This window comes from Lampris incognitus, chromosome 3 (genome assembly GCF_029633865.1).
Source record: "Lampris incognitus isolate fLamInc1 chromosome 3, fLamInc1.hap2, whole genome shotgun sequence".
NCBI classification, from domain to species: Eukaryota; Metazoa; Chordata; class Actinopteri; order Lampriformes; family Lampridae; genus Lampris; species Lampris incognitus.
Window position 1 is genome coordinate 88,844,672 of NC_079213.1, and position 9,860 is coordinate 88,854,531.

Below are 9,860 nucleotides of genomic sequence, written 5' to 3' on the forward strand. Positions count from 1 at the left end.
TGAAATATTGTTGCATGACTGTGTCATAGTATCTGTATTTGTTTCTATAGATAGATAGATAGATAGATAGATAGATAGATAGATAGATAGATAGATATAGTATTTGCCTTTGATTCTGCGCATGGGACTGTCCATCATTACATTAATCAATGTGTTTCAACACATTTTATCATTTCATACAATTTTTAGTTACAGACACAGAGACTCCATTGGTCTCCGGATATCAGATGTTCATCACAGTGTAGTACTTCAAAGATTAACTTCTTGTGATTGACCCACAGCATTTTAGGGGGAAAAAAATAAAGAAAGAAAGAAACTGGTCTCCAAATTGCGTTGTAGGCACTTCAATATTCATCTTTAAGTGAGATGAAAACACAAAGCCGTGGAGCGGGAAATTGGATAAAACTTTGCTGCACATTCAGAGCTTCTCAGGCCTCGCTTCATTTTACGATAATGATAATTGAAAGATGGGGGAGGAAGGACTATATTACAGAGCTGGATTAACCAAATGCTCACGCCGGGTGCTAAATTCACTCTCGTTACACTTGTTCAATAGCAGTTTGCAGGGCAAGGCCGCTGGTTATAGCACACTGACTCGATTACCACCCTCTTAATCAAATTCTTCCTCCTCGATTGCATTTGCAGTGGGTTTAAAATGTGTTTCTCTTCTCACCCTAGTAAAACTTGCCCCTACGGGCCCTGGATATGCCTCTGCCCCACAACAAAGTACTTTTGGTTTTGAAGGCAATGGAAAATTGCCTAATATTTTGAAATGACTTCTTCATAATTGTTAGCTTATATCTGGTGAAAATTGTCACTAGACTACCTCTTGATTCTTCCATTTCCTTCCCTCCAGATATAATCAGATTTATTCCATCATCTAAACAGGCTCCTTTTAATTCTCTCTGAGCCTGTTCATTTGTTTCCAGTGAATTGGCTTTACCTCAGAGTAGTAGCAGTAATAGAGGAGACACCATGTGACCCGATGGGAGGTAGGGGTCAGTTTGGATCTCCGAACCAGCTTGGAAAATGGATGAGACATCCTCTCCCCTCAACATTTGCCATCTAGGTATTATTGAAAAAGGGATCTAACAGCAAACTGCTCCAGCTTAAGTGCTCAGAAGTCAATTGTAGTAATTTAAACAAGATTAGGTTAAAAGCCAGTATGTGGCTGGTCCTTGACTACATTTATTAAACAGATGTTTTAATGCAACTCTGTTTAAATAGTGGCTGTTTTGATATTGGTTCCATGAACAGCTGATGACGTAATAGAAAACTGTTCATGCCGATTCATTTTGAAAGAGCAATGGCAGGGTATCCAGGTGGCTTGGCTGTCTATTCTGTTGCTTACCAACATGGGGATCGCAGGTTTGAAGCCCCGTTTTACCTCCAGCTTGGTCAGGCGTCCCCACAGACACCAATTGGCTGCGTTTGCAGGTGGGAAGCCAGACGTGGGTGTGTGTCCTGGTCACTGCACTAATGCCTCCTCTGGTTGGTCAGGGCATCTGCTCGGGGAAGGAAGGGGAACTGAGGGGAATAGCGTGATCCTCCCATGCGCTACGTCCCCCTGGGGAAACTACTCACCGTCAGGTGAAAAGAAGTGGCTGGCAACTCCACATGTATCGGAGGAGGCATGTGGTAGTCTGCAGTCCTTCCCGGATCAGCAGACGGGGTGGAGCAGTGACCGGGACAGCTTGGAAGAGTGGGGTAATTAGCAGGATACAACTGAGAGAAAAAGAGGGAAAAATCCAAAAAAAGAAAGAAAGAAAGCAACGGCCAATGGGGAAACTCCAACTCAGCAATACGACCAATGGTGAAACTCCATCGCTCACGGACAACCGCATGTCCCCGTTGTTATGTTCCAGCCAAAAAAAAAAAAAAAAAACCCAAAAAACTGTACCTGATAGATCCTAGGTATAACTGTATAAAACCGTATGGATAAAAAGCAGAACATTTTTTTCATGCTAAACAATCATTTCTTGGTTGTTAATAATGTTTAGTACGGAAAAAGGTCGGGCTTGAGCTAGGACTTAAGCTGGGAACACACTAGAGGACTTTTAAACTTCTAATTGATTGGGGAAAGACTCAGTATCACAGCTTTAACAGCTGACTTTCGTGGATTGCAGTGTGCACAGTTGCCGATAAGCTCAGACTTGTCAAGATTGCGGTCGTAAAATTCAAACTTGTTCAGTTTTATCCTGACCGCCCCAACTGCTTGAAAGGCCTATTGGGAGGTGAGTGATGTGAATCTTAAACTCCTGCACGCTACAAGAAAACATGTGCCAATTGTCCACGGTGACCTGCCCTTCTTTGTGCAGACTCCCCACAGTCTTAAAAAAATCTGTTGTCATCAGGGTCAGTCATGGCTATAATTGGCCTGTAAATCACCTAGTGTTTCTAGCTTTACGGACCGCATTTCCATGCAGCTCCATCATGCACATGGAGCCTTCTGTCCGTTACTGGCCTCCAGCAGGTATCTGACATACAATAGGTGGACCTGCAGAGATTAGCTTTTGCTAAGTGTTACACTTTTGTTTTGATGCTTGTAAGCTCACTGACCTGAACCAAGGGGTCTCACTCAGAGGAAAGAGGACCCAGCATCAGTCAACCCATTATATTGAACACCCACATGGGTTTTCTAATAAAGCCCACACATGAAATGACCCAATCACACGGCCTTTCATCGCACTACTCTCTTTAATGAAATATGATCCTGTGTAAAAAGAAAGTGAAATAAAAAAGACAGACAGGTTTTATATGAGAATAAAACATTATGGTGAATGGCACTGGTATATAATCTGTTTAGTTTTCTATCAGCAAATCAATAGGCTGTGAAGCAGGACTGCTTCCTTTCCTCATAAATCAAAGGGCATATGATGATGTCAAATGGCCTTTGATTTAGGAGGAAAGGAGTGACTAAGCAAATACACAACCACGTTTTGAGTTTTGAATATTCTCTCAATAAATGCCTGGAAGGGCTATTTTCTATTCCAAGACCTAAGAGGGACAGAAAAATGACATGCCATTTATCATTCAATATCACTAAAATAAAGAGGATGCAGTCAGGGCTTGTCTGGGTAGCGTAGCAGTCTATTCCATTACCTACCAACATGGGGATCACCGGTTCGAATCCCCGTGTTACCTCCGGTTTGTTCAGGTGTCCCTACAGGCACAATTAGCTGTGTCTGCAGGTGGGAAGCCAGATGTGAGTATGTGTCCTGGTCACTGCAGTAGCACCTCCTCTGGTCAGCCGGGGCATCTGTTGGGGGGGGACTGGGGGGGAATAGCGTGATCCTCCCATGTACTACATCCCCCTGGTAAAACTCCTCACTGTCAGATGAAAAGAAGTGGCTGGCAACTCCACATGTTTCGGAGGAGGCATGTGGTAGTCTGCAGCCCTCCCCGGATCGGCAGAGGGGGTGGAGCAGTGACCGGGATGGCTCGGAAGAGTGGGGTAATTAGCTGGATACAATTGGTGAGGAAAAAGGGGGAAAAAAACATCAAAAAATAAAGGATGTAGTCTGTAAAAATAAAGTTTCATAGTGTCAGCTACGGATTCAAGCTCCTTGGGATTCATGAAATTCAAAGAAAATGTTGAATATTTTTAAGCCTTGATGTCCCTTTTTCAGACGGAGGATTATTTATTTTAGAGCAAAACTCCTCCACATTGAAATGTTTGGATGGTGGTTGGTCCTGAGGAGCAGAATATTTACCCTTTTACAAAAGTGCCAGCTAGGCTTTGTTTACTCTTTACATTGAACATCTTCACTGATAATGTGGTGTTTGGCCTGTCGACTTTTTTTTTGTTGTTGTCAGCATTGCATTGGGAGACACGCTTGCTTGCTTGCTGGTTGTCCATCGTGCCCGATGATGACCATCTTCTTCTATTTGTGGGTCCTTTGAGGACTCAGATAGCAGAAGATACCTGCGCAGAGATGGTTTTTAAAGTGGCATGGGGGGTGCGCTTCTCCCAACGCCACATGACTTGATTGTAGAGGAGATGGTTCCGATGGCAAGGGGGATCCCTAGACGACCGGCACCTCCACACAACTGCAGGGGGCTGCCGGAAATCCAGTTTTTTGGAAACCGCCTCAAAGCATGCCGCCACAGCTTGCTTTTCTGTTGGGGTAAGCTCCCTTAGCCTTATGTCTTCCAGACTCACCCACAAGGCAGCGGGGCAGTGGTTGATAGGTGCCAGGGCGTGTCCACCAGGGTGGGCCTGCACACCATATCTCTGGGGCTCACTGCTGCTCCGAGATCCCCTGCCAAGTTAGCCTGGGGCCGCAAGACCCCAGTTACCATGTGTGGCCACGGGGAGGCCTGGCAGGAGTCTTGGTGAAGGAGAGGCTATGTACTGGCAAGGGAAGGCTTACACGCTAGGACGCTTCCCTATTCGCCACAAAGGCTAGCCAGCGGCAGCAAGCTAAGGGCAGGAAGGACACAAGCGGGTTGGAAGAACACATGCACCTTCCCTCCAACTACACACTGCTGCACTAGACACATCACAACTCCCTGTGTGTATGTACACACACACATACACACACATACACACACACACACACACACACACACACACACACACACACACACACACACACACACACAGCCCATGGGTTTGAGCTTCTCTGCAGTCTTTCTGCAAAATTAATAACATGAATCCCCCAGTCTAGACATTGTAGATAGTGTATCGTCCTCTCTCTCGGTATGTTTTGGAGCTGTGAGGGAAAGGGGCTTGATTTCTCAACAGGTCAGACCGGAAGCCTACAGAGAGAAGGCTGACTGATCGAGTTCTCTAAATCCGATGAGGGCTCGAAGAAGAGTTGTGTGTGGGCAAGAGGAAGAAAGGGAGAGAGACAAAGAGAAAGAAAAGGGGAATGCAGGAAGGATTGGGGAGTGATAAGGTTTTAGAGGCCCCATGATTTAGAGGTCTAATATCAGCCATTATTGCTACTCCTATTCTTGAGTTTTCTAATTTCTCCCTAATGGAGCCCTCACCCATCAGTGAGCATACTGATCACCCTGTTTAACAGGGGCTCTCAACTAATCTTTATGAGGCTCATGGCTGTCAAACATCAATCAGATATGAGCAAAAATGTGCATATGTGAGCAGGAGGTGTTATACACCATAGGGCTGTTTGTGAGATGTCAGAAAATGTTCTCTCATGCAATGAAGATTAAGATGGGCAGAAGGATAAGACGTTCAAGTACGCATTGAACTAGGCATCCTTATATTGCTGAAACATTTTTGGACACTAGAGAAAGTTTATAAGATTGTATCTGGGTGGGTATGATGGACAGACAGTGACATACATACATACATATATACATACATACATGCATATATATATATATATATATATATATATACACACACACACATATATATATACACACACATATATATATATACACATATACATACACACATATGATGCATACATACATACATACATACATACATACATACATACATACATACATACATACATACATACATAAATGCATGCACACATACATACATGAGGATCATTTAAAAATGTTTACAGTGAATATCAATCCGAATATCCATGATTGAAAATGTAACCAAATTAAGGTATGTTTACCATTATTTCATTCTAGCATATGATCTTATGTTACTGTATAATTATGCAATTGAAGGATGGACATTCAACACTGGTGCCAAATGGGAGAGGGCGGGGCCCCCCGGGTGCCCCCCCCCCAAGATTTCCCCGTAATAGATCCTATAGTTTGGGTGTTGCTGAACATCCAGGGGAACAACATTTTTGAATGCCTTTGAGTAATTCTGTTTTTCCCAATACACAGTACTCATCACCAAAGAAAACCAAATATCTTTTTTGCGTATTAGTGATCGTGTGTACCTTGGCAGGGAACCACCAACACTTTCAGAGTTTTGATTCCCCCTGATGCTTTCTTTACTCAATTATCTCATCATGTAAAGTGACTTAGATTAAAGTGTCCCTCTAATGGCCCCTCATCCACTTGCATTGAACGTTTGCAAGGTGATGACAAGTCAACACGCCCGTAGGCTTACATAGTGACATATGATATAGGACTAATTACATCAGTGTATTCATTAGTCATTCATTGCATCAGTTATACGTTATATCAACTCCCTGGACGAGGTCTTGCAGTAAAAGATGAGGTAACACTATGTGCTTTGTTTACACATCGGCTCCGCCTCCCACCTTGTCTTGTTAGGTAGTCCTGCCAAGCACTTAACGCGATTATGAATCCATACTTAATGAGCACATAAAACATGGCAGGGATTATCAACCTGGAGCTGAGGTTCCTATTGTTGGCTGCTGAGGAACGCACAGGAGCTTGTCTCTGAGTGGGCTGAGAGCGCTGGGCCTCGGCCACATCTCTGTCACTTCTCCTCCTCCCCATCCTCTCGCTTAAGAGGCAGCAAGCCAGGGCTCCTGTTGTGTAATGTAACGTTAAATGAATCTGCCTTGCTGTAAACCTGTTATGAAGTTTTAAAAGCCCCATACGGCACCAGAGGGGGAGAGAGAATAAAAAAAAGCAGCTAAAGCAATGAAAGAGTAGGAGCTGCCAAAGATAGTGAATGAGACTCTTTCTTTCTCCAAGCTGATTCCCGAGGCGGTGCGGTTCACTGCTTTGATTTTGACCTGGGAAAGGTCTGCGGATTTTCATCAGGACTGGTGGAAAGGAGGAGGACCACGACGGAATAGAGAGGGCAAGTGTAGAATTGGGATGGAGGGAACAGAAGGGGAGCACGGGGGGGGGGGGGGGGGATAGCCAGTCGTTGTTTCAAAGGCAGAGGAGCATCCTCAGGCATTGTGATTGTCCACCTTGGCCAAATGGCCCTGTTGTGGTATGGTCACGGTAATCTTTAAGAGGCTCTGCTGAGGCGTTTTGTTTCAGGTTGAAGGTAAAACAAAAGCCCGGCAGTCATAGCAACGGAGAACTGAGGTTTTCAAGTAAGGGTAAGTTTCACTTAAAAACCAAATGCATCTGTTATATGACTCAAACCCAAAGTACAGCAGCTGCATAGGTCTGTCTTCCATGGCAATAAACAAACGAGGACTAGGTTTTAGCGAAGACCTTTAATTACCCTTTTACAAATGGACTGTAATAGTGGCAACCTGCTCTGTTTATATTGTTTGCTCTCTGTGAGCATGGCGGCACACACCCCCCCTTCCCCTCCCGTACTTCCACTTTATCTTCACTTCTTAATTGAGCAGTTGTTTGCCAGGGACTAATCTCCCAGGCTTGTGTACACAACAGTCTTGAAAGATGCAGCAAATTAAAGTCTTATCTTAATCCGCTCCTTCCCAAAACATTAGCCTTTCAGATCAGGACAATTTGAGCTGAATGTCTTTTTGTTTTTGTTTTGTTTTTTTCCATATCTGTGTGTTTGGGAAGAAAACAAAGTCTATCCAAATGATGACTAAATTGTGCTTTTGCTCATACCTGAATTGGCCGGTGTCAAAATGGGATTGGAAGACAATACCAATCAATTTGTTGATAAGCAAATACAGACTGGTACACGTGTAAAAGATCTTCAAGCCTTGTGAGACAACCTGAGATTACCTCGGCTAAGTGCATGCTACATACTGAGAAGAGATACAATAGCACTGCTAACGTAGCAATTTTATGCTACACCAGAGCAGCCATCCGTACCCCCCTGACAAGGCACGAACACCTGTCCCCCTAATCCCACCAATTAACCTGCAGACTGGTTCCTGGCTTGGGTTACATCCAACATGGCCCGCCCAGCCCTTATCCTGGCACGTCAGCCTTTGTAATCTCCTAATCAGAGTAACTCAATCTCCCACTTCTACTCCATGCCTGAGTTAGAAAAAAGAAAAAAGAAAAATATAGGGACCGGCTGAAGTGGGAATGAGACAAATCCTGCCTCTCTGTCTGCCAGCAAAAAACGTTTGGTCTCCCCACTCCAGCCACTATAGCGTTTCCTTTCATGAGTTTCTTTTACTTGAGTGCACACTGCAGTTGATCTCCTGGTCTGAACCTGTATTCCAGTCACAGATGTCGCTGAAGAATTTTTATGAGACAGATATTACAGCTGTGATATATTTATCCGAGACTGTGACCAGACCAGTGGCCTGGCACTACGAGACGTGACCACCCACAGTTCATCCCCATTGTCTTGAACAGCAAGGAGACTTAACTCCAAACGTGGACAGGTCCCAAGTGACCACGCTTCACTCATCTAAATCCCCGAAAATATAATCTAAAAATAAGCATCCTTTGGGTTTAGTGGATTGGGCACGAGACAGGTCAACAGAGACAAGGTTAGATGGATAAAAGAACAGTATTAGAACATACCAGGCCGGAGGCAATATAAAGCCTTAACCTGCCCCAATTTGCTTGCCTTTCAAATAGTATAAAAAATGCATAAATAAAAAGATGAGAAAAGAAAAAAAACTATTAATTATGTATGTGTTCTCTTCCCCGAGATGCAAGAGCAACACCAATGAGGTATATGCAGAAAGACAGTAGGAATGGAGTAGTTGAAAAGGTCTCGGGGGGGGGGGGGTGTAGCTATTACAGGATAGCGAGCCGTTTAGCTACAAGGGGCCCAAATGGTAGCAATTTATTGATGCATCTTTCCTCTCTTTTATTTCTTTGAATTTTAATGGTCGTGAGGAAAAGCACCAGAGGAAGAGATAGGTGTAATTTTTATATATCGGTTTGGCTTTGTTTTGGTTTTTTTTGGTTTTTTTTATGTGTTATTCACATTAACGCATCTAACTGAAAGGGGCAGAAATTTGGTTATGAACAGGTTCACCCCGTGGTGAGAACGGTAAGCAGCCAGCCTTATCCGGCAGCCAGCTCCTGCATATAAAACCCCCGTCTCTGGGAGGGTTTTCCAGGCCATGACGATATGGTCAGGGTTTTAAGACCTTATAAAAGAGTCTGGATTAGGCTTTTCAGCATCTCAGGATGCTGTTAAAAAAAAAGAAGGAGTTTTTCTTCCTCGGTAATGCTAGCTGGAACAATGCTACATTTATGGTGCGGCTCATAACAATTATATCATTCAGGTTTTTTTTTTTTTTGCACATAATGGTGAACGCAGCTTCTCTCCCAGACACGACGGCTAAAGCAGTTGTCCTCTGTTGAAATAAGTTCGCTCATAAACATTCAGAATCTGTGAGGGGAAATTCCCAATTTAGTGCGCCATACACCATATTTAAAGTCCTGTAGCAGCCCCCCCGGCTCCGGCCCGTTTTAATGTCTATGCACGCTACATCATGAACAAGAGGGAGCATACTGAAAAATAGGATTGCTGTCTGGAGGATTACAATTCCCCCATGTACTGTGAAGGTCTCGAGACAGAGGAGACTGATGAGGAGAACAGGATTTGAGAAGAGGCGTAGGATAAGATGGGCAGCGAGGAGTCCATGCTGGGCCACTGAGATCATTTGATAAATCAGGGTTTGGGTTTCCCATATAAACCTTTAATCACCGTCTGGACACCTGGTTGTTAACCTCTGTGACAGCAGACCCAGCAGCGCTCCTATGATCAGGGACCAGTGAGACTCCTGTCAAAACACGGGTCAATTACCTTATCACATCTTAAATCCCCCACCCAACAATGTTACATCCCATGAAAGAGGCTTCATGGGCACAGTGCACAGCAGTCCTCGAACAAACAGAGCAGTCGCCAGGCCCCATGACCCACTCAGTTGTCATTGCTTATCAGTAAATACAGATAGGATTTCCTTGGCTTGATATGGTGTGCGAGTCTGCTGGTCAATTTTTGTGTGTTCTTGAACTTGTGTGTGTGTGTGTGTGTGTGTGTGTGTGTGTGTGTGTGTGTGTGTGTGTGTGTGTGTGTGTGTGCGTGTTACTAC